The 27,366-nt window shown below is 38.6% G+C and overlaps 1 protein-coding gene across 4 annotated transcripts in view; it reads right to left on the reverse strand.

Annotated features, from left to right (window-relative positions):
• MACROD2 (mono-ADP ribosylhydrolase 2) overlaps positions 1–27,366 on the reverse strand; it is a 2,059,933-nt gene that overhangs the window by 1,336,896 nt on the left and 695,671 nt on the right. The window lies entirely within an intron of this gene.

A 27,366-nucleotide genomic window follows, 5' to 3' on the forward strand; every position in this document is an offset into this window, starting at 1 on the left:
CATCAACAACACAAAGAACAAAAATTATATGGTTCTCTCAACAGATGCAGAAAAAGCACTCCATATGATACATCTTTTATGTTTAAAACACTCAATAAAATGGGTATAGAAGGAAAGTGCAACATGAATGTGCCTCATTATTGCCCCTCCTCTCACCAAAAAAATAATAATAATAATTAAAAAAAAGAAAATACCTCATCTTAATATATGACAAACCATCAGCCAATATCATAATAAATGGTGAAACACTGAAAACGTTTACTCTAAAATCAGGAACAAGACAAGAATGCCTGCTCTCTCTACTCTTTTTAACATAGTACTACAAGTCCTAGCCAGAGTGTTCATGAAAGAGAAAAAAAATAAAAGGCATCCATATTGAGGTGAAGAAGTAAAGGTATCACTTTTTGCAGATGACATGATACCATATACAGGAATCTCCAAAGACTCCACTAAAAAACTATGTTAGAAACAATAAACAAATACAGTAAAGTCACAGGAAACAAAGTCAATATACAAAAGCCTACTGCTTTTCTATATGTCAATGATGAAACTTCAGAAAATAAGTTGAAAAAAACAATTCCTTTTACAACTGCAACAACAAAAAAATAAAATAACTAGTGATAAACTTAACAAAGGATGTGAAGGACCTATATACTGAAAATTATAAAGCATTATTAAAAGAAACTGAAAAAGACACAATTAAATGGAAAAATATTCCACATTCATGGATTGGAAGAATCAACATATATAAAATGGCCATATTATACAAAGCAATATACAAAATTAATGCAATCCCCATTAAAATCCCAATGTCATTTTTAAAAGAAATAGAACAAAAAATCACCACATTTGTATGAAACTATAAAAGACCCCAAATAGCCAAAGCAATCCTGAGGAAAAAGAATGAAGCCAGAGGTATCACACTACCTGATTTCAAATTATACTACAGAGCCATGATAATCACAACAGCATGGTATTAGTAGAAAAACAGACATATAGACCAATGGAACAGAATCAAGAGCCCAGAAATAAAGCCACATGTATATGAACAAATAATCTCTAACAAAGGAGCCAAAAACACACAATGGAGAAAAGAAAGTCTCTTCAATACATGATGCTGAGAAAATTGGAAAGTCACATGCAAAAGAATGAAATTTGACTACAGGTTTTCTCCCTGCACAAAAATTAATTCAAAATGGATCAAAGATCTAAATATAAGATCTGAAACAATAAATTACATAGGAGAAAACATAGGTACTAAACTTACGGACCTTAGTCAGAACATTTTATGAATTTGACCCCAAAGGCAAGGGAAATAAAAGTAACAATAAATGAATGGGACTATATCAAACTAAAAAAGCTCCTGTGTTGATGGCACAGCAAAAGAAGCCATCAACAAAACAAAAAGGCAACAACCAAATGGGAATTGATATTCATAAATAACTGTTCCAATACAGGGTTAATACCCATGAAATATAAAGAACTCACAAAGTTCAGCAACAAATAAGCAAACAATCCAATCAAAACAGGGGAAGAGGAACCAAACAGACACTTCTCCCAAGAAGACATACAAATGGCCAACAGACATACGAAAAAATGCTCATCATCACTAGCTATTTGAGAAATGCAAATAAAAACTACAATGAGATACCACCTCACACCAGTTAGAATGGCTATTATCAACAAGACAGGTAATACAAGTGTTGGAGAGGCTGTGGAGAAAAAGAAAACCTCATTCACTGCTGGTGGGAATGTAAACTTGTACAATCATTATGAAAGAAAGTATGGTAGTTCCTCAAAAAATTAAGAATAAAATTACCATATGATCCAGCAATGCCTCTACTGGTTATCTACTGAAAAAACTATAAAACATTGATACACAAAGACACATTCACCCCCATGTTCATTACACATTATTCACAGTGGCCAAGACCTGGAAAGAAACCAAAGTGTCCCTCAATAAAGGATGGGATAAAGAAGATATGGTACAACTACACAATGGAATACTACTCAGCCCTAAGAAATGATGACATACTGGCATTTATGACAACATGGATAAAACTTGAGAACATCATTCTAAGTGAATTAAGTAAATCAGAAAAAGCTAAGAACTATATGATTTCACACATAGGGGGAATATAAAACTGAGACTCATGGACATAGATAAAAGTTAAGGGGTTACCAAGGAGAAGGGGGAGGAGGAGAGTAAAGAGGAACAAATATATGATGATGGAAAATGATTTGATTTTAGGTGATGGGCATGTGATGCAATCAATATTTTAAATGCCATAGAGATGTTCACCTGAAGCCTATGTACTCTTATTGATCAATCTCATCCCATTAAATTTAATTTCAAAATTAAAAAATTAAAGAATGGCTTTGGTGCTATGCTTCTAATCCTCAATTAGGATTGACACAGGCATCTTGTTTTCCCCATTTCTTCTTTGATGGACTTAAATGCCAGCAAGAAGGTTGTCTTGATTTTTTATTTTTAAAGTTGAAGTCTTGGCCATAAGACAAAGTAAAGGCAGTCTGCCCATAGGAACTCCACACTCTAACCACTAATGTGCACAGGCCTATTTCTCAGACATTGTAGATTATCACTAAATAAGAAATACCCATCATAAATGTTATGCAGAAAAGTTCTGGATTAAAAGTTTGATAACAATGGACATATTCCATTAACTAGCATTAGCTCACACAGGATCTCCTAACACTCTGCTTCCATCTTTCTATTTATAAAATACAGATAATATCAAATACAGAGTTGTCAAGAAACAGCCAAGTCCAGCCTCCAGGAAAATCCACTTGCCACCTGTTTTTGTACATAATGTTTTATTGGAACATGGACACACTCATTGATATTATCTTTGGCTTCTATCTCACTACAATGTCAGAGTTGAGTATTACGACAGAATCTGCATGGTCCACAAAGTTAAACATGTTTACTATCAAGCCCTTTACAGAAGGTTGGCTACCTCTGATATATACTACACTGCAAAGATGTCTGGATGATTAAATTTCATAAACAGGAAAGTGATCAAAATGTTATTACTAGCTAATATTGGTAATGCTTTCTGAGTTTCAGGAATGGTAGTAAATGTCATACATGTCATCTCATTTAACTCTTAGAACAATCCTGTCAACTAACCTCAATTATTGTGTCAATTTTGTAGATGAAGAAATTGGGACCCAGAACTCAGCCATGTCCTAACCACATGGTTAGATAAAAACATAAGGATCAAGATTTCCAGATCTAGAACATTCTTTACCACTAGGCTATATTGCCTTTATATAACTAGAATATTCTAATTGTTAAACATGAGAACTGTTATTAATTAAAGCATGATTAGCATTATTTTAATATAGAATGTCAGATAATATATAATGGAATAATTGCTGTAAGTGTGAATTGCTAATGATCAGGTAATTTTTATCTTCTTCATTGGGTATATGACTTGTTTGAACAAATACATACCTGCGATGACCCTCCTCCCTATTATATGAATTCACTTGTGGTTTTGTTGTAAAGTTCCAGTGAAAAACAAAATGAACCTGCTGCATCTGAATAAAATACTCCCGGAAGTAGGCATCCAAGAAGGTCACCCCGGTCTCCGAGCGTGTAATAGGAGAGTCTCATGGAGGAAGGACACATGAAAGCCAGGGAGGGCCTCAGCTCTGAAACCTACAATCAAAACTAAAAATCAAGACAGTGTTGGTTTTTGCCTCTTTGGAAGGCAGGACACAGTAACAAGTTTTCTCTGCCTTACAGAAACACAGTCTACCTTCAGAAAGGAAACTGAGACTCTTCCGTGAAAATGTTAAGATATAGTACCTGTGTGAAAAATGAACAAGTCTATTGAAATCGTTTACTCGTTAGAAGTGGCGTGGCTTAGCTGAATTCAGAAGACCTCAACTCAATTCCTGGAGCCTGCGGTATGGCTGCCACCTCAGCCATCTAGGAGAGGATTGGAATTACACTCGATTCCACAATGTCACATGTTTCAGACAGAGGAGCAAACAAACTTATAAAATCTTGTACCCTATTCCTTCACCACTACCAGTAATCTATCAATCTGATTACTAAGTAGAAAAGGGAAAAAGGAAATTAAAAAAAAAAGGGATTAATACAGTGGGTCTACATTTTAGCTCCTAAATTTCTGCATCCTGTTTTATGAACTCCGCGTGCAGGGTATCATTTCTTTATTCACCTGATTTCAAACAGCGTTTACACAGCAGCACCATGTAAGTTAACACTGAAACCAGGGCTGCGCTGGAAGAGGGAACAGCGGGGCCATCATGCCCAGCAGCCTGCGCGCTGCCTGCTTCCTGCCAACAACGGAGCCGGTCTGGGAGGACCGCTAAAGACAACTGGAGGCGCCAGGATGAAGTCAGGCTGAGGAGAATCAAACCGGAGTGAAAGGAGAGAAGCCTTGTCTGTCCAGCCAGGGGACATGCTGTTAGAAAATAATTAGACCGGGGAAATAAGCTTTTCTGGAATATATCTTACCAAATCAATACTCACTAAACAGGTTCAAATACATGATAAATAGAATGTTACACAGTTTCAGAGAAAAAAATGTTTCTTCAGTTTTTAAACTCATGGAATAAGTAATAATACCCTGTTACTGAAATTTTTGGAAGTAAGAGGCATGAGTATTGGTCCTCATTTTACAGAAAAAGGTGGGCTGCAGGTAATGCTTTTAAGTTCAAGGGAAACAGTCATCTGCTGAACAAAACCATAAGCTGTCAGCTTTACTTGAATTCTTTTTCCAATTTTTAAGCATATGGGAATTTTTAACTGTATAATTTAATTAAAATAAAAATAAGATAGAGAATTTAAATAGTCATTTAATTTAAAAATTTTATTTCAATCAGGCTGATTCTGGAAAGGAAGGGAGGGAGACAGGAGAGGAGGGGGAGAGAGGGAGAAAAGAAGGCAGGAAGGGAGGAAGGGAGGAAGGGAGGAAAGCAGGAAGGCAGGAAAGAAGGAAGGAAGGAAGGAAGGAAGGAAGGAAGGAAGGAAGGAAGGAAGGAAGGAAGGAAGGAAGGAAGGAAGGAAGGAAAGAAGGAAGGAAGGAAGGGAAAAATTGTAAAATAAAAAAAAAGAATAAAGTAGACTCCAGCTCAGGGGAAAAAGTGGTGAAAATATCTGAAGTAAAACATTTAGAATCATTAATGTTTCAGTTTGTTTTTAACATCATGAAATCTTGAAAATAACTTTAAAACAAAACTATGGATAGATAAAGTTAGAATAAAAAACATTAAATAATTTTTTTAAAAAAATTCTAATTGCTACTTCAACACATTTTTAATCCCCATTATTTCTGCAAGTTTGGCTCAAATATTCTGCAAGTGTGACCAGAGAGTGTATTTTTTTTATATTCCCCCTGTAACAAAATGGATGGCCCAGTCTATAATCTTTGACTATCAGGCCTCCAGGAAGTCACCAAGTACCAGAACCCTAGTAAGAAGTTAATTAAAAAGAAAGAAACCCAAAAAAAGAGAAGAGATGGCTGACATCCACAAAATCATGCCTGGATGCGGGTGGATGGACTTATCAAACTAAATTATTCATACACAAAAAGTGTACTTAATGTGTATACTCTGCATTAGCTCCATGCTGGGCACTGAGGGACATTTAAAAACAAAAAGCAACACAAAATTGTTCCTGATTTTTGACAGTTCATCTTACCAACTGGGAGAAGGAAGAACTTGAATGATCACAGGCAGTTTGCATTCACTGGTTCAAATGACAAATGATAGCAGGTGCAGAGCAGCTCTGTGAGCAGGACCTCCAATGAGCCAGGAAGGACCCTCCCACCCTGTGGAGCTGGACTAGAGCCAGAAGAGGCGGGATGTGAAGAAGTGAATAGCTCTGTTTGAGTTTCCCCAGAAAGAAGACTCTGAGATAAGAAGCTCCAATGACAATGGTCAGGAGTGGAGAAATGGAACAGGAGAAGGAAAGGAACAATAAACAGTACTATCATCAAGTCAGAAATCATGGAAGCTGATGTTCTCGAGAAATCTGCGGGTGTCATGATTGAGAATTGTCCTGCCCAGGAAGACAGAGAGCTGGAGCATTTATCTGGTGCAGCGAGGGAACGATAAGCTCAGAAACCAGTGAGAACCAGCGCCTGGAACTCTGGGAGTGGGAATGGGCGGCACATAACAGGCCCAGGGGAGCAGGGTAGGAGCCCTGCTATCGGGCCTGTGGGTCACCGAGTTCAATGCTGAAGAGGTGTGTTAACAGGAAAGAAAACATGTCCAAGCCCTTACTCAGGTAGTCTAGAGCTAAAAGAAATCTTAGAGAAAACCTACTACTAAAAATCCCTCCACTTCAGATGAGAAAAAGGAGATTCAGAGCCCATTAACATGTTGTTTAACAGCACATCACTAGGTTAGAGCACATCTGGAGGAAAACATAAGTCTCCTGTATCTTGGCTTAAGAATTCCCTTTATTAAAACTTACATAAACCTAACAACTGTTTGTGGGGACTTCATAAAGCAAGTATGCATAATGATTATTATTAACCATTGCCTCAAAACCATAGTAAACGTTGTTCTTGTTCTTGCTTGTTTCTTTTGTTCTCCAGTGTGGTTCTGATGTGGCCCTTTCCTGTTTGCTGCTGGTGTGTGTTCATCGCTAGAGTGGACTAACATCTGCCCCACCCAGCAATCCTGCTTTAGAAGGCTCATGTGTGTGAGGCACTGTGTACTAAAAATGTTCATTTCAGCACGGTGTGTAATAGAAGGCTATTGGAAACAATCTAAACACCTGTTGGTAGGAAAATGAACCAATGCAATATGGCATAACTAGAAATTAGAATTAAATATAGCAGCTAATAATGAACTGTAACTAGATATATCACTATGGAGAGATTTCAGAAATACAATGTTGAATGAAAAAGTCAGGAGTCTGTATAGTCTATACAACAGGAGACCTTTCATATACATTTAAACACACAAAACCATGGTTTATATGGTTTATGGATATTTCTGTATCTGTGGTAGACATATAAAAACATAGTCTAGAAGGCCATACATTCAGCTCTTCAGAGAAGTTACTCTGGGCAAGAAAGAAGTAAAGGAATGAGACTAATGAAAAGATCTTAGATATGTCTTATTATTTTACTTAAAAAAGAGGAAGGGGCCAAAATATAAATATATTTATATTTATAATTCTTGGTGGTTAATACATAAATATTTTTTTTATTCTCATTACTTTTCTAAGCTTAAAAATTTTTGAAATTAAAAAATAAACCTTTCTAAATATCATCAACTCTCCTTTTAAAAAAAGGAAAGAAATAAAAAAAAACAGTATCAAGAAAATTAATTAATAGGCAAGCAAATGCTCGTGCCTAAGAATGAGATTGAATCTTGTTTTCAAGTGCAGAGCTATGGAGAGACAGCATTGAGTTTGAATCTTCCCTCTACCCTTGCTACCTGTGGTATGTCAGGGAAGTTATTTAACCTCTCTGTGCCTGACTTTCCTCCTGTATAAAATAGGAATAATAACAGAAACTACTACACAGGCCGCTTTGAAAACAAAAACAAGGTAATGTGCAGAAGCGTCTAGAACAGAGCCTCCTGCACAGGCAGAGCTCCGTGACACACAGAGTGACCCACCTGCTTTGTTAGACTGCCTTAGCCTTTCTTCACAAGGGTGTTGTTTCTTTGAGTGAAATTACTTTTAATTCAGTGATATCATAATTAAATATAAGAAGAGAAGGTTGTGCTGGTTCTTTATCCACAGGGCCAAGTCTTGCTTTACAACACAAAATATTAATGAACTGTAACAGCAAAGTTCCCATTCATTCATTTAATTAAATAAGTTAAAGCCTTATTATAATGTCATTTATTGTACAGTACAATTCAGCATACGAGATCACTCTTAAGCCCCACCTAGGATTTAATTACTGGGTTACCAAGAAGACTTTCAGTCAAGTGTCATCACCCATGGGACAAACTTGAAAGATGAACTTATTAAGAGTCCAGTATCATTTCTTCAGAATATGAGATGTTCAGGAGTTGACATGGAGAACATACAAAACTTTAAAAGCCTTCAGTTTAAATCAGTCAAAATAGAATGAAAGCAAGAGAAGGTAAATAGGTTAAAATATATCTCAGTTACCAGAAAGTCATAGATGGAACATATTTACAAAACACACGTCGATAGCACTGATGTACACAAATACTCATGGCAGAAGAGACACCCGAGTGCCCGTGGCCAAAGAAATTGTGTATATGCTGTGTCTTTAGTCCACTTCAATGATCAAATTAACCACACTGTGTTTTACTTACATATCAATATTTCAGTTATTTCCTGCTAATTTTTTTTAAGTAGGCCTCATGATGCCAGATAGTCTCTCATCAGAGGGAAATAAGAAATATGAGTCAAAGCCTCAAACTTTAGCCAAAAGGACCTACTTTCACAAACTCTAGGCCAATCCACAGCTGTTGGCATGTGGATTATAACTGTGTCAGAGCCCAAATCAGAATGCATCAAAAGTACCAACATTCACAGAGGGACTGTGTTATATGACTGTAAGCAATTTAGTTTCTCTACTTAAATGGATTTGTGCAACACGTGCATAGAATGGCATAAAATAAGTGCACATATCATAGATCCCTTTCTCCCCAAGATACTAAGCACAGGTTTTGGCTATCTGGCACATTTATCACAGAAAAATAAATGAACACCATATGGTCTAGTTTGAAAAAAAAAAAGAATTGAATAGTTGAGTGATATTCAACTTCACCAATAGAACTCTTGTTCTACTGTATGCTAGATAGTCAGTTATGGTCTAACAGGTCTAGTATGATATTTAAAACTGTTAAAGTTCTATAAAACTCAGTTTACAATATTATGAAATCTAATGCTACGTGGCACCATGCTTAAAATAGCATTGAGGAAACTTACATAAATACAAGATGCTAAAAAATGGATTTTCTTCAAGCTACAGTGTATGAGTATATATTATATACAGAGAAAAGTCATGGTAAATTTCATCTCACAAGAATCTCAAACTGCTGTATTAATATAAGAAAAAGTTAACTCCAACTTCTAGATTTAAACTTCTGGAATGAAACTGGGAATTTTTGGGAAATAAATTAGTTTTCATGTAGGTATGCAGGATACATATTATTAGTATATGTGCTTAAAAATATTTCTGCATAAATACAGTTCAAGTTGTGAGATTGATTACTGTAATACAAACTAGAAATACATATGTTTGGTCTTGTTCCCAGTTCCTGACAGTTTCTAACACTCCTGGAATTTCTTGAGTTATAGCAGTGGTAGGAGCATCTTTTATTATTCATAATAAGTTCCTTTTAACTACAACTGAGTTTTGCTAATGAAGTGGCTCTTGGTGAGCCCTTAGATTCAAATGAGGGCTGGTTACCAGAGAAAATAAATGAATAGAAGTTTTCAAATTTCAGCTATACCCCCAATTTATGGAGAGGGAAAAAATGGAGCTAGAGATTGGATTAATCACCAATAGTCAATGATTTACTCAATCATAATTACATAATAAATCCCTAAACAATGGGGGTTAGAGAGCTTCCAGCTTAAACACATTGAATGCTGGGAAGATGGCATGCTTAGAGATGGCATGGAAGCTCCATGCACCTCCATATCTTACTATCTGTATTCTTCTGTTTTCCTGTTCTTGATTAGCATCCTTTATAATAAACCAGTAAGAGTATGTAAGGTTTTGCAAGACATTCTAGCACATTATCAAACCTGAGGAAGAAATCATGGGAACCGTTAACACATAGCCAGCCAGTGAGAAGTACTGGTGACTATCTGGGACTTTTGAAGGGCATATGAAATAGGGTAGTCTGTGGGAATGAGCCCCTTACCTATGTTAATTACACTAATTCCAGGTAGATACACACACACACACCACCACCACCACCACCACTACACACCACACACAATCATTATTAGAAGTATGTAAGTAAGAAAAGCTACGAATTGGTATCAGAAGTGGGATTTCCTATGTAGGCTCTAGCTTACAGAAACGTGGTTTTGGAAGAGAAAAGGAAGGGGATGAGAAACCTCTGGCCCCTGGATGGCTACCTAGTTACCCATTATGTGAAACTAGCTACAATGTGATCAGTTACTCAAGTTAAAAATTATCAATGGAATTTAAAAATGGTGGTAGATATGATTGCCAAGAGTTCCTAGTAGACTACATAGGCAATGCAAAATTATAAGCATGCTAATCATATAATTCCTTGTTTATTGTCTGTAACAGCTAAAAACATATTTAAAGAAAGTTCTGGGTTGGGAGTTGATGTATAACAAGCTCAGATTTCTGTCAATCTGAGCTTTGGTCACTAGCCTCAAAACTGCCTACAAAGGGAAAAGTTCTACTAGGACAACAGGAAGTACCTTTGGTCACCAAAAGGGTTATCAATGTGGGTGAAGGGTAAAACCAAGAAACTATTGAAAACAGAGAGTGAAAAGTGAAAAAGTTGTCCTATTTTGTGGAGCTACATCATCAGCTTCCTGAAGAACACTTACCAAAATAGATTGTAATACTAACTAATCTAGGGGCACTCTCTGGTCTTGAATACTTCAGGGTAGAAGAGTATGTTGGAGTTCATATAGCACTTCTAGGCCCTTATGGAACAATTACAGATGGCTATATATGACCCACACAGCAGGTTATTCCTGAGAGAACAGCAGGATGGTAAACTGTATAAATATATATGCTGTAAGGTCTGTCTGCCCTGAGAAGGTGGACTGTCCAACTCTCCCTAGAAATGCAAGCATAGCAACATGCCAGCTGAAGCAGTTTAGCTGCTGTACATGTAAGCCATGTGGCACTGGCTTTGTGATGATTTGTTTATTCACCCACTGAATATGCCCGTTACTCAGGTCCTGATAAATGCTGTGGTCAAGGGGGTTCCTTTTTCATAAAACCTCTGGTAATCCTATAATGGCTAAATCAAACAACAGATTGAGAAGTTTTACCAAATTTGCTTCTCCTCATAAATCTTACAGATGTTAATAAAAATTTTAATTAACTAACAGGGAATGCATAGAAGCAGAGGGAAAGTTAAGGGGCATGTCCCACCAAGATGGACATTTTGAAACTGTTATTAAGAAATGGGGTAATATGACCTATCCTTCTCAAACTATTCCAAAAAATTTCAAAAGAAGACTCCTAAGTTTATTTAATGAGGCCAGCATTACTCTGATTGCAAAACCAGATAAAGACACTAAAAAAAATCATAGCCCAATAATCACAATATACATACATACGTGCAAAACCATCAACAAAATATTAGCAAACCAAATTCAGCAACGCACTGAAAAGATCATACGCCATGATCAAGTGGGATTTATTTCTGCGATTCAAAGATGGTTCAATATCCATAATTCAATTAATCTGAAACATCACATAACAAAATTAAGGACAAAAATTTATATGAATATCAATCGATAACAAAAAAGCATTTGACAACATCCAGCACCCATTTACGATAAGAACTTTCAGCAAAGTGGCATTCAAGGGAACACAACACAGCATAACGCAGGAAGGCTTTTCTCCCCGAGATTCACTTCATAATTGCATGAGGAGTTGCTGGAGTCTAGCATCACTTAGACATTGCCCTACAAACAGCTTGCAACTGACCAACAAAGAGATGTTTGGTTTGTAGAATATTTGCCCAGGTGAACAGACAACAGGGTGTTTGGAAGGCCATCACTCTGGTAGAAGGTAAAAGTAAATCAGCTCAGTGGGCTGAATTGAATGCTGTTTTATAATGAAAGCCTCTACATTTCATTTTGTACCAACTTATGGATAATCACCAACGGCTTGGACATTTGGTCAGGCAGGAGGGCAATGAAACCTAGCCTGCTAAAAAGACACCCGTATGGGGCACAGTCCTATGGAAATGACTATGGGAACTTGAGGGGTACGTGAAAGTAGGACACACTGGTGCTCATCAAAAGAATCTTCTGCCACGTCCAAAAGGCGATGGGAATTGACAAGCAGATACGCTGTGCACTGGCTAAGGTTGCCCCTGGGCTCCATGAAATGAGTGGGAATGGGGTACTGTGATTCAGAAATGGGCTGTATTTAGACACAGTCCCCTCACACCCTTTAAGGCACAAAATGCCAATAGGAATTGTCTGCCTGACAACAAGAGACAGAGACTGAGGATGGCTCTATGGCAGGTTCCCAGGGGAAGCCCTGAACAGAGCTGGCAAGTGAGACGGAAGCAAGTAGCCTTAAGGGACATACAAATAGTTCTGGACAGGAACCCTCCACCCCCACTGGGATTTCTCACCCAGTGGTAGGTGAAAATGCTCAGAGTGCTATAAGAGAACTGAAAAGGAAGATGCTACACGAGCCTGGACCGCTGTGTCACCTTTCTTCAGACCTAGGAACATACTTTATAGAGCATAATGTCCAACAACAGGTAGAAAGGTATCTTCCTCGGAGTGCCAGTGTAGTAGAGAATCAGAATGAATGACTGAAGCATCGGTTCTTTAAACAGGGAATATAAAGGCATGCAGGGTTGGCTTAAACGCCTTCACAGTGTGTGCTCACAGTCAAGATGAATTGCGCTAGGGAGTATCCCCACTAGCTCTCCCTCTGTTTTTCTGGTGGATCTCAGGAAAAGGAGGTGAGGGAGGATGCCTATACGACTATGCAATTCTTACTAAGGTGAGAAGGACACTATTATGACAAACATAATATTATTATGTTCCCACCATCATCTTGAGTTCTTTTTTCCTACCGGATGCCGTGGTCTCAGAACCAGGGCTGCAGCTACAGTGCTGGAAGCAGAAGTGATTCTTAAGTAAGAAACTGTATACTTTTATACTTTTGTGTCAAGACATCCTAAGGACCTTTATCCCATCAGGCAAAATTGGGGTTAACATTGAATGCTCTTTGGCTGCCTGGTGGTCAGATAATTATCCTCCTTATAGTAAAAGGAAACTCCATTTATATCAAATTATTATTCTCTAACCACTGACTATCACACTAGCTCCTTTTCTACCTCAAATAACAATTAGCTTTGGGAGTCTATCAAAGGGGAAGTGGCCTAGATCACTAACACAAAATAATAAATAGATTTCTTGTGTTGGCTGTAAGTACCTAGCATCTTATTTGCCAAGAACAAGTTGTAAAGCTTTATTATTTCCCATAAAGTCTGAACAGTCTGAACACAGAGGAAACGCATCAATATTTCCTCTCTAACACATTTACATTTAAGTTGTAACCACTGGGGCTAGCAGTCTCTGTCAGAAAGCTAGTCATAACACATTTTAAACCCATACTTTATCACTTTATTTTAATGAGGTTTAAAAATAAATTGGGCTTGGAAATAGTCTTTGAACACAGATTTTAAATCAATGGGCAAAGACTATCATTTCATTGGCTTTTAACTAATCAAGTCAGGACATGATTCCCAGGTCACTAAATAAAAATCTTTAAACTTCTTCCTCTCTGCTTTATGTCATTCTGACAATACTACTTAAACTGTGGGGTTTCAAAAAATAGGAAAAAGATATAAAACACCTAAAACATTCTTGGTAGGCATACCAATGTCAAATATGGTCTTGACCTTCCTAAGCATTGAGGCTATTTTCCTGGCTTATTAATAACTATCAGCCAAGTTACTTGGAAGAGCCAAACAGACAGAGCATGAAACTGTAAGTCTTCTAAGGCTAGTTCTTCCAGTAACTCTGCTAATAATTAGACATAATTAAACTCCCAAGTGTATATGCATTTGTTCCTTCACAAATGGGTTTAAATAACCTTCTGAGCATCAGCAGATACAGCAGTGAACAAAGTTCCTGCCTTCAGGAAGATTACTTTCTAGTGGAAGAGACAAATGAAGCAATAAACACATAAAATAATACCAGATGATGATAGGGATATGACATCATCTACAGCAGGGTAAGAAGATAGCGTGATGGGGTGACAACTTCAGATAAGATGGTTGGAATGACCTCACTGAGAAGCAGCTAACCTTCCATAGAGCTTACCAGAAGGCAGACAGTACTGTGGGTGCTACACAGACAATAATTCATAACTCTCAATATTTCTGAGAGGAAGAGCTTCTCTTGTGCCCATTTCTAGTTGACAACATGGAGGCCCAAGAAGTTTCAAAACTAGCCCTAAACCAGAGCCTGAATTTGACCCAGAATGATGGGCTTCAAATTTTGTGCTCTTAACTCTTCCATGGGATGTGGATGTTAATGGAAAGAAATTTATAGACAGGAAGGACACCTACAGAAATAGTTCTAGTCAAAGGATTCTGACTGAGGAAGTTCTAAATTTTATATTTAAAATGAATTATGCCACAAAGTAATCAATAAAACAACAAATATTTGAGAGGAAGTTACATTGCACTAAGAAAAGAAAAAAAGAACAAAAGGAAACCCAGACGTGGAGAGGCTGTCAGACACTGGACGAGGTGAGGATCCCACCAGGGCGCGAGCCTATGTGTTTTCCATCGGGGAACTATCACCTGGGAAAGGTGCTTTGACAGATAGGTGTCAATTCTATTTTTAAAAGGTGCAGTTAAAGCAAATAATCAGAATAAAACCATTTGTAATAAATTAGTCTATGTTTAATTGACCTCTACATTATACAGCAATGCATGTTTGACCCTGTGATTTACGGACTAGAGATTCAAAAGTTTTTCTTCCTAAAACATGGATATCAAATTATACTAATTATTTTAAAATGTTTACAAATCACTGTATCCTTAGTCTTAAATATAAACATAAAGCTCTTTCATAGGAATTACAAAAAAGCACTCTATGTGGTCATTAGAAAATATATCACTAGAAAATGTCAGGCAGCTGTTATACCAACCCCACTCAAGAAAGGCCCATGTCCCTGAGGCTGTTAGAAAGTTTTCCAGAATCACTTGCTATACTAGACAGAGAGAGGTAGACTATGCCCCTTCTCTACAGCCCAGGGCACAGACCATTTCCCCTGGTCACTGTATATAAAACCACAAAGAAACAATGACTCTAGAAGGGCAACATCCCAGATTTTTTTATTATAAGATTGCCCAAATAAAATCCCCATGAAAAAGAAGAAAGGACCATAGGTTAAGAATGTGACCATTTGGATTCTTGGCAAGGTTTTATCACTTAAATATCTGTGTGTTCTTGGGCAAGTCACTTGATTCATTTCAGCTCAATTCAACTCAATCCCCCAAGGGCATGGCCCCTGTCTGTTTTGCCGATCATTCTTTCCCCAAATATAAGCAAAGTGTCTGGCACATATTTCAATAACCAATAAACGTTTGCTGGATGAATGAGACACAGTTCAGTACTTACTAAGCAGCAGACAGACTGTTAGATGTGATGTATGCTGTCTTATTGAACAACAGGAAGATAAATCCTCGCCTAGCTCTTAGTGAGAGAAACTGGCTTCAGTTGCTAAAACAGTGATTCTAGATTTTTTTTCTAGCTTTAAACTGTTATAATTGTGAGACTCTTACCAAAACTTTCACTGTCCCAGATGTATGTCCTCAATAATAGTGATGAATAAAAGTTGTTAAAAACCCATGGTGAACAATAAATAAAACCATCTCATAGACAGATTTTAAAATATTGATGCCATCATTTCTAAATGGGGTAGTAAAAAGGAAAATGAGAGGGAAAAGTGTTGTGTAATGGTTAATCTCAAAATATAGGCATAAACAATAACATGTTGCTTGGAGTATATTATTGTATTTAAGGTAACAAGTTTGGTGCCCATGACAACCAGGTTTTGGTATATAGAGAAACACTACTATTGCAGGCAACAGAGAATGTAAGGAAATGTTTGAAATAATAGCTCTTTCTTGATGTGTAGTTCTTTAAATTTCAGCTGCCGCTATAACTCTGCAATGCTCTACATACGACCGTTCTTGGCACATACTCTTTGATGTGGGCTTACTCGGTCTCTCATCATTCTTCACAGTCACCCAACTGTTCAGGTTGTGAATATTGGAGGAGGATAGCCAAGATCATTTTTATTAATTTTAAAACAATAGGCAGGACATGTCCGGGACACATGGAGGAGGCAGACCCAGCACTGCCAGGGTGCCCCAGTGCAGCAGTTGGCTTTCCTCTGCCTGCCCTCTGGTTGCATCTCAGCAGGTTTCCTGGGAGAACTTATAGCCCTCCTCCCATCCCACCATGCCACCCCAAACCCAAACTCTCCCAGAATGCTCTTCCCCAAATAGTTCCACAATTGAGTAAGGAGCCTGAATTTGATACTCATAAATATACTGTAATGGAGAATAGAATCTGTGCTCAGCCTTATGAGAATATGTGTCTAATGAAGTACATGAGAAACACCACATATATGTGTATATACAGTGTGTCCGTAAAGTCATGGTGCACTTTTGACTAGTCACAGGAAAGCTAATACAAAAGACTATAGAAATGTGAAATCTGCACCAAATAAAAGGAAAACCCTCCCAGTTTCTGTAGGATGATGTGGCAGCATGTGCGCATGCGCAGATGATGATGTAACACCGTGTATACAGCGGAGCAGCCCATGGCCATGCCAGTCAAGATGTGGATGGTACAGAGGAAAGTTCAGTGTGTTCTGTGGCTCGCTAAATTCGAATCTATGACCAAAGTTCAACATGAATATGGCGCGTTTATAACGAAGCACCACCACATAGGAATAACATTACTCAGTGGGATAAGCAGTTGAAGGAAACCAGCAGTTTGGTGGAGAAACCCCGTTCTGGTAGGCCATCAGTCAGTGACGAGTCTGTAGAGGCTATACGGGATAGCCACCTAAGGAGCCCTAAAAAATCTGTGCGTGAGCCCACATCGAACTGCACTGAATAGGTATGAAAGTGGGAGAATTTTCCTTTTATTTGGTTCAGATTTCACATTTCTATCGTCTTTTGCTGCTTTCCTGTGACCGGTCAAAAATACACCATGACTTTATGGACACACTGTGTATGATGTACCTAAGCATGAGAGTAACATGAAAATGAGAACAAAGTCACCCAGCCGTGTGAAAAAGGAGTTTGACATCAGAAAGCCAGAACTGAAGTGTCTGTAAATGGAAGGGCTTTCTAAAATCCTTTGCCCTCCACACACGTTCAAATGGGTAGCTAGACTCTAAATACTATGCAGACCTAATTTGAAAGAGGAATTTGGAAAAATATAGTTAAGGTTTCTTCTGATGATCTCCCCTAAGCAGAATAAACACAGAGGGGGAATAAATCTTTACTCAAAATGTCACTGGTAGGAAGAGTAAAGCTGCAGAAGGCCTTAGGAAATTACAGGGATTTCACAAATAGGCTGCGATTAGAATCGGAGCAAACTCTACCTGGTTCTGCACAAATGAAGGGGCCGGCGGGAGTGCAGGCCCTCGCAGCAGACACTAGCAGGGCTCTGCTCCTGATGGAGACAGGAAGCCACCTGCTTCACTCCGCTCGCAGTGTAAACCCAGGGGAGACACTGAATTGACTTTTGCCCTCAAAATGAAAACAGCTATTCCTGCCGGTAAACAGCATGTGAGCGGCGAGTGCAAAGACGAAAACTATCCTTTTAAGGAAAGCAAAGGTTAAAAGATGCGAAGAGGTACAAGAAAGATGTCCATGTGAAGACAGAGACAAACATTGGAATAATGTTGCCATGAGCCAGGGAAGCCCTGGAGCCTCCAAAAACTGCACGAGGCAAGGATGGTTGTCCCCCAGAAATTTCAGAAGGAACGGAGCCCTGCTGACACGGGGATGCCAGGCCTCTGGCCTCAGGCTGTGAGGGGACAGATGCTGTGTTCTGCTTTCAAGTTTGTGAGAGAAAGAAAGTAAGGACGGCACAAAGCGGGAGACACAGCCTTTCTGGGACCCAGTCTCAGTAATTCCCATTACTCTGGCATATTCTGTTCCCTGAAAGGGAGTCCTTAAGTCCAGGCCAAACACAGGGGAAGAAATAGCAAGGGACTTGCAGAATATCCTGCAAACCAATAAAGTGGTCATCTGAGGTTCTCAAAATCACTTTTAAAGAGTTTCCCTTTTCTAGGAGGACGAGCTATCGAAAGGAAGCAGGACAGACGTCCGTGCCATGAGGATGGTATAAGATTTCTCTGTGTGAGACTTCCACACTCTCTCAGACACCAGTCACTGCTGCATATGTTCAAAATGATCATCATTATAAACTTTGGAGATCCTGGTTTTATAATTAATTGATATGTAACTCATCTAAAATTACTATTAATAATAAAGTCCCATAGGAAATAAGAAATTTCAAAAGTATGTTCACATACATCACCTCACTTAACAGTTGATGAAAATTCCACAGTACTCCTGTCAGAGAGTTAGTATGATCGAAGAGACTCCAAGAAAGGCAGTACTTAGAAAAGAGCACCCTACTGTGAGCGAGGATGCCCAGGCTCTTGTCTGGCATTATCCTTTCCCATAGGACCCTGGGGAAAATTACACAATCTTTCTGGGCCTCCATTTCCTCAACTGTAAAATCAGGAGGTCAGATGAGGGGGTCAGTACAATTCCTGTCAACTCCAGCAGCAGTGGGACCTCTTCCCGCCAGAAACCAGACTATCAGTAATATGATGCATGTGTCAGAACCCAAATGGACAATTTGCAGCAAGGAAGAACAATCGAAAAATGTATGGACTATCTCATTTTGCACACCAGAAAAGATGATTTTGTTTTCTAATTTTTAAACAGAGGTAAAAGTGCTTCACTCTGCCTGCAATGCATTTTTCTCAGTTAGTAGTGATACTCTCAGTTCAAATATTATCTCTTTGGGAGGCCTTGGTAGACCACCACAGAAGAAGTGGTCCCCTCCCTCTACTCTTCATTTTATTGCCACGCTTTCTGTTCCTTACAGCCCTTGCCAGTAGCTGAGGTCCTTTGCTTCCATGTGAGTATTCTTATTATCTGCCTCTCTCTGTTAAAGCCTATGACTGGCCAGGAACCTGGGCTGTCTTCTTCACTGTTCTGGAAGAGCACACAAACTCAGAGAAGCACTCAACAAACACTGTTGCATAAATGAGGTCTGCTAAGTATTTTCAAGTAGAATAAAGCCATATATCTCTAATGCCCTACTTGACTAAAAAGTGGTTTGCATACATTTCCTAACACACTCACCAGAGATAGATATAAACTGCCCCCAGATAATCAGGATGAGAAAACTCAGGCTCAGAAGTTAAAGGCCTTTACTAATTAGAATGCCCCAGATTCAGAACTCCTCTCCGACCTTCTGTCTTGACATATAGCATTCCTGCCCCAGAGTCCATCTTTTATTCCACAGTACGGAGCTTGGTTCCATCAATATTTTCAACTGGAAACACCTCTAATCAAGCCACAAAGTGGTCTCTAATACTTAATGTTTAGGATTGGCAATTAATTACGAGGAGAATTAATATTACAAATTGTTCTGGGTTGCTTACTTTTGAATCAAATCATATGTGCTAGTAATCGTTCAAGGAGCATGTTAGCACTGAGAGTAATCTTCATTTAGCTCGTCACTCAGTCCTCATTTCAGTAAGTATACTCTGTAGTTCCCGCACAGTAAGTGCCGTGGCTCTGAGATTAGCCTTTCCCGCTTGTTTATGCCTGACCTCAAGGCATCCTAAATTACTCAGAGCAGTCCTGATGGCTTTAATTTATGAAAACACCTCCAAATATTCATCTCTTAAATCCTTAAAAATAATTATCCCTGTACATCAGTAACTCTCTTTTTAATCTTAACCGCTAACTCCGATTAAACACCTCCAGAGGTGGGTTGCCCCGCAGTGGCTAATGCCAGCGTCACATGCAGCTCGCTGCTTACTTCACAGCGGACTTGCCCTCGAGAGCCCATTTACATCATTACCCAGAACTGAGCTACGCTGTTATTTCCTGTTGATCACAAAGAAAAGGAAGGTGAAGACAGTGTCCTATGCAGGCCTGCTAAGATGTCAACTAATACAAGCCAAACCCAGGCACGCATTCCACATTTGGCCAAATTACAACAATGCAGATACCAGCTACTTCCAAAATGTAGATTAAAAAACAACAACACTGTTATTATATTTGTTTAGTTATTTCATTATTTGGGGATAGAATTTATGCTATCACAATAGGCCAAATAAAAAAGAGAGAACAGTGGCCCTGGCTGGGAAGCTCGGTTTCTTAGAGCGTCGTCTTAATATGCCAAGGGTCAGGGCACATACAAGAATCAACTGATAAATGCATAAATACATAGAACAACAAACCGACATTTCTGTCTCAAATCAATATTTTTTAAAAAAGAGAGAAAATGGAAAGAAATGATCTAAGTATAGGTTATATGTGTGCCATGTGGACAAGAAAGAACATTTCGCCCCTGTGCTCCCCGCACTGCTAGAGCCTTTGAACGAGCAGCATGTTTGCTGACAGAATAACAGGGAGGCTTCAGCAGCAGAAGCAGATTTCTGGAATCGCCTCATCCTACTTTGAGGGTCTTCTTGCTTAGCTTCCTGCAGTGGCGGCTATGATGACAAAGAAGACAATGCTTTCATTAATTCCCCCAGTAAACATGCATCAGGAGCCACCTACTCTGTGCTGGTTACTAGGTCAGATGCTAAGGGCACTAGCGGTGAATGAGACCAAAATGGCCTCTGCTCTCTTCAATGTTATTCTGTCTAAGATAGGCAATAAACAAATACAAATGCAGATGTCATTACTAAATGTAAAAATATGACAGAGGAAGAGAATGTCAGAGTTCTCTTCAAACAAAGCCTTACCCTGTGACCCAAAAGGATGCCTGTGTCGTGTAGCCAAGGGATGGAGGGCAAAAAGTCAACAGCAAGGACCCTGCTTGAGATCCCACCACTGCCTAGGCCAGGGGTCCCCAAACTACGGCCCGCGGGCCACATGCGGCCCCCTGAGGCCATTTATCCGGCCCCCACAGCACTTCCTGAAGGGCACTTCTTTCATTGGTGGTCAGTGAGAGGAGCATAGTTCCAATTGAAATACTGGCCAGTTTGTTGATTTAAATTTACTTGTTCTTTATTTTAAATACTGTATTTGTTCCCATTTTGTTTGTTCTTACTTTAAAATAAGATATGTGCAGTGTGCATAGGGATTTGTTCATAGTTTTTTTATAGTTCGGCCCTCCAACAGTCTGAGGGACAGTGAACTGGCCCCCTCTGTAAAAAGTTTGGGGACCCCTGGTCTAGGCCATGCTCGTCACACTGAGCGTGCATCGCAGCCACCTGGAGAGCTCGATAAATAAATGACAGAGTTTCTGATTGCACGGGTCTGGGTGGGGCCGGAGAATGGGCATCTCTAACAAGTCCCCAGGTGATGCTGCCGCTACTAACTGAGCCCCTTTTGAGGACTGCTGTTCTGGGTTCTACAATCTTCCTGCCCTTAATTCCCACACTCATCGTAAAGATCACTAAGAAGATACACTGTATAGAGGTACTTAATATAAATGAAAGGGGTGGCAATGAAAAGAAATAGGTTCAAATTGCAATGAAATTCTGAAAGCACGTAAGGAAAATGAGCCAAAAAGGGTTGAGTTTAGGAGGAACAATCCCATCTTCCTCTCCAGGAAGGAAGATGATTTTATGTTCTCCAAAAGCCACTTTTCTCTTTATGTAATATAAGTAAATTAATTATGGAAGAGACCCACGAGGGTCCTCAGGTCTCCCGCAAACACTGGCGGAGCCACGCTCCAGCAGCACACCCGCCCGCTGGCTTCACAGTCAGACACCTGCCGGGAAGGCCCGCGAAGAAGAAACCATGTCATGATTTCCGGAGGCCTCACTCAGAACCATCCCACAAGTAACCTTCTCTAGACAGTGAATTTCCTCAGGACCACAGGCTCCCTTTCAACACATTAGCTCACACCACTGGAGAAAGCAAAGAATAGAGATTGATTGTCTAATATTCTGATGGTTTGAATCAACTCTCCCTTCAGAGGCTTATCTACTTTATGTAGTTCTGGCCCGATTGAGAAAAACAGCCATAATTTTTAGGCTTTTATTTTTTCAAGATGGCCTTATAATCTGTAACAATTTAAAGGCTCCAGATGATCCTCCCAAAATGATGTTCTATTAAGGCAACAAATGTATGAACTGTCTCAAGAAACAGACGGCAGGCATTTTAGTCTCATTTTTGTCAATGGTGATCTGAGTAAGTCATATCCATTCAATAAAATTCAATGAATAGTGGAGCTCTCTGGGTTTCAGCTTCCTCCATTATATAAAGGGGGTTGACACAGTCTAGGAGTCGAGGCCTGATAATCAACGCTTCGGGCTTTGTAGTCACGCAGTCTGCATCACAGCTACTCAATTCTGTCACATGAAATCAGGTACACACAATGTGTGAGCCAACGAGCATGGCTGTGTTCTAATAAAATTTTATTTATAAAAAATGGGCAGCAGGCTTAGACAACACTTGCCATAGACTTTCTCCCTAGCCCAGGGACACCTGGTCACTGTCATGCCTCTAATATGGACTTATTTTGTTATTAGGAACAACAAATTGAAAAGAATTAAATTTTTTTTTCCAATTGCAGTTTACATTCAACAATATTTTGTATTAGTTTCAGGTATACAGAATACTGGCCAATCACACATCCCACAAAGTGTCCCCCACCATATGTCCAGCACCCACCTGGCACCACACACAGTTATAGAATATGATTGACCGTGTTCCCTATGCTGAACTCTACATCCATTACTATTCTGTAACTCCCAAGCTGTGCTCCTCAGCACCTTCACCTTTCTCAACCCCTCCCCTCTGGCCACCATCAGTCTGTTCTCTGTATCTGAGTCTGTTCTCTGTATCTGAGTCTGTTTCTGTTTGTTCATTTACAGTAGGAAAAAAAAATTTAACCTCTTAGTACCTGAATTTCTTTTTGTGTTGTAAGAAAATCTCATTATTTGCTCTGTTATTTCATCACAGAAATTTTAAAAGGGCTGATGAGCTAACGTTTCAAAGTACGATGAGTTCTTGATGAAGGGCTCAAGAGAAGTACTAATTATTATCAACAGCACCCTTTAAGCTTTGAAAAATATGCCTGTCATTGTGCTTTACTTCACCAAGACACCTTCCACTGAGGTAGGTATCTGATTACTACTGCACCTGGGATAGAATAAGGACCCTGATTCATACCCCTCCATGATATTCAAACACATCATGCTAAGGTCCCTCACCCTAAAGTTTCCTTTCAAATGATTAACAAAAAACTGTGAGTTTGATGCTAATATTATCCTTTCATGTCTCCCAACGATTACATAGAAGTAATAAAAAAAAAAAAAACAGATTCCACTATTTTACATCCACAAGTTCAATAGTTTTCCCATTTGCCTTTGATGATTATTTGGCCCTAAAGCTAGAAGTGAAGCACTCTCATGTGAGCCATGATGAAAATCATTGAATAAAGTTGATAGGTTTCTTTATTGTTATTTTTTTGCCTTTAGGAGAAACTCCATTAAGAGTAAGTTTCTTAGACAAGAGACTTTGGAATTCAATAAATGTTAAAATATTATATAAAAAACACAATAGATGCTTGACACTATTCCATCATTTCCTAGGAATACTAGTAGACATTTTCTGTTGCATCACCCCACCACCAACTAATTATCAAACCAGTCTTTTACCTTTAACAATTAATTAATTTGACAGATGCTTCTCTAGTACCCACTATAGACAAGGGGAGTCTAGAAAGGTGGAACATACACACCTATCACAATAAAAAGTGGTCCGGGAAAAGTACCCTTGGCATGTTTACATGCAGCGTCCTGGATTTTGAAGGAAAGAGAAAGCACTTTTAGCTTAGTTGATAAGGGAAGACTTGTTTTATTGCAGAAGTGATATTTGAGCTGAGCCGGGAAGATAGCTGCAATGAAACTAAGACAGAGCTTTCTAGAGAGCCCCAAACACAAGCCCCACGCACAGGCATACTGAGTGAGCAATCCAGGTCACATAAAAGGCTGTAAATAGTTCAAGATGTGGCAGTAAATCATGGAAGGCCGAAGATAAGGCTAACTAGTCAACGTTCAAGGAAAAACCTAGTGAAGGATTTTGAAAGGAGTAGAGTTAGATTTTATTGACTCATTCAATAAATATTTTTTGAACCCCTATTATGTGTCAAATATTTCTCTAAGCTGCATGGATAGAGCAATAAATGAAAAATATGCGGAAAAAAAATATCTGCCCTTATTCTGATGGAGGGGGAAAGACAGACAATAAACAAAATAAATAAGTAAATGATACAGTGTATTTAAGTTATATGCTATATACGCAATGAAAAATATAGCAGAGAAGCAATTATAAACAAATTGATCAGGGTTTGAAGTAGGCGATGAAGTAAGTCATGTGGGTATCTAGAATAGAATTCCAGGCAGAGGCACGGCTAATACAGTAAAGGGCAGTAAAGATCAGCAAAGCAGCCTTTGTGCACAAGGGAGAGGACAGAAGATGATGTCAGAGAGGTAAGGGGATTACATCACTTGGAACCTTGTAGACCAGGGGTCGTCAACCTTTTTATACCTACCGCCCACTTTTGTATCTCTGTTAGTAGTAAAGTTTTCTAACCACCCACCGGTTCCACAGTAATGGTGATTTATAAAGTAGGGAAGTAACTTTACTTTATAAAATTTATAAAGCAGAGTTACACCAAGTTAAAGCATATCATAATAATTACTTACCAAGTACTTTATGTCAGATTTTTGCTAAGTTTGGCAGAATAAATCTTTATAAAACAACTTACTATAGTTAAATCTATCTTTTTATTTATACTTTGGTTGCTCTGCTACCGTCCACCATAAAAGCTGGAACGCCCACTAGTGGGCGGTAGGGATCAGGTTGACTACCACTGTTGTAGAGAATGATAAGGACTCTGGATTTGGGAATATTAACCTACCACCACTGGGCAGAATAGATTGCAAGGGGGAAATAATTAGAAGTGAAGGCAACAAAAAACTATTTTCCAGGTGTAAAGGTCTGCAACCACACATTGATTTGATCACCCATTCATTCACAACAATTCAGCATATATTTAGGAGATACTATGATAGATATTGACACTATAACTGTGACTGAAATAAACAAACCTCTCCTACATGAAGCTGACCCTATGATGAGAATGATGATTGTATAAGTAGAAACATCCCACATATTGACAAGCTTCTAAAAATCTATAGAAATCTAAGTTTTATTTTGAGCCCTCAAAATCTCTAATATTGCAGAAGAGAAAATTCTGAAAGTTCCAATGATATAAACAGTGCTTAGTCTAATTCCAAGTCATTTCCTTAGCAGTAGCCTTCAATGAAATATTGGCCAATATTCTTTCACTCTTCAGATTACTTTTGAATAGAAAGATTGGATATTTTCCATCAAAGGAAGTTACTCAAAACACTCAAGCCATAAACTAAATATCTGAGCTTATCATTCCACCAATCAGGATGAGTCACAAAACATAGACTATAAGTATATTTAATTCAAATAAAATAACTTATGAATAGATCAATTTAGCAAGCAAAAAAAAAAAAAAAAAAAAAGTGGTCCAAAATTACCAAGTTTGTCTGTAACCCAAACAGTAGCATTTTCCAAACAAATTACTGATGCATAAAGATATTATCACCCGTGACTGCATGACTGGCTTTAGTACCCCCATAAAGGTAAACCCACTGTTGTAGAGGACAGATAGGAGCTAGTCCCTGCTGTCAAACTGTCATGGAATCACTAAATATGGAGGGAAAATGACCCAAACAGTATGTAATGAGCTCCCTTTCATTCTCTCGCTACAAAAGCACATCTGTGGATGGTTAATGACTCTGAAATGGATGAACCAAATTGATGAGAAAGAAAAACATCTCTCAGGGAGAGGAAAAGGGAAGATGAACACACACAATGTTTATAAAATGTCATTTAAAATATAAGGGCTTGGGAAAGTACTGTGACATATGATAAAGTGGCATATAAATGTAACCTATTATATTACTCATTTTCATATTGCTTTTTTTGCTCTTCTTTATGTTTTAATATAAATTATCAAATCTTTCTACATATAAAAAATACTAAGATGCATTCACAAAGAGTCCATGTGTATGACTGTCGGAGGTGGCACTGTCATTCTAGTCTGTTTCTATTGTGTACAGTGACTTAAATGTGTATCAGTATCTCAGCTCACCTGGACTCTGTCTCGAGTCCTGTTGACTTTTCATGTCTAGGTTTCTTGTCTCGCAGACTCACTTGCCCTGGGACACCCAGGAAAGCCACACCTTAGCTCTAGGCTATGACTCACTCATGCACTTCCTCAAGCATGTGTACTGGTATAACTGATCTTTGTACCTCGGTGCCTGGTACTGTTTGATTATTCAATAACCCTGAACTAAAGCACATGAGTCATTTAGAAAGAGGCCACACAAGAGCAAGAGCATTAAACTAAATAACTATAGTGCCAATTCATACACTAGAGCCACCATTTTATTTGGTCATATTTAGTGATTCTGAGATTATCTGTCCACAGAAACCTCAAAGCTGAAGATTTTTTTGAAATGTTTTTGAATATATATAAAAAAGTAGTGAATCCACAGCTCAGGTCTTGCTCCTGGTTTGTGGGCAGATACAAGTCTGAAAACAATCAATAATCAGCTTACTCTCAGGGCAGTGTTGGTTAGCTATACCACAGAGGTGCTAAGAAGGAAGAGTGACCAGTATGTATAAGCATTGGGCCACATAATCCTAGAAATGAAATTACCTTTAACACACTCAGGCTCTCTGAGTCACAGGGAGAACTGCTCTAAACACCATTGCACAGCAAAGACCTTAATTGACATAAATATCAATATATATATCCCAGGTAGGAGTGAGGGCCATTTGGCACATGATTTGACTCTTCTACAGAAGGTAAAGACACTAACCAAGAAAGAAAAATGAGGAGTCATTAAAGGGAAAATTAAACAGACCATAGTTGATATACTTTCATTAGCACCCACCGTGTGGAATATAGAATGCAGTATTACAACATTTATAAAGAAAAATACCATTTTACTATATTACTATTTACTAAAAATCATCACATTTAAACATATTTTAAAGTAATCTTTGGAATACAGCACCATCTCTCTCGTCGCACATATCTACGGGAAATTCATTCTCACACGACCTCTCCCTACAGAGCCCAAAGAGTATCCTACAGATTGTGTTATAAATTTTTAGTCACATTTTTTTCTCCACTGCTAAACACCCACCAGCTTCATTTTTATATAAAATGTGTTCCCAGATCCAGGCAGTGTCATAAGAAGCAGGTACATGGAATAAAAATTTAATTGGTGCCTCAATTTCCGGATCAATGCACCCCTTACCTGTGCAATGCAACCCTCCACCTGCAGCCCCTGGGCTCTAGCGGTTTGGAGATTTAAA

Source organism: Saccopteryx leptura, chromosome 5 (assembly GCF_036850995.1).
Source record: "Saccopteryx leptura isolate mSacLep1 chromosome 5, mSacLep1_pri_phased_curated, whole genome shotgun sequence".
Classification (NCBI taxonomy): Eukaryota; Metazoa; Chordata; class Mammalia; order Chiroptera; family Emballonuridae; genus Saccopteryx; species Saccopteryx leptura.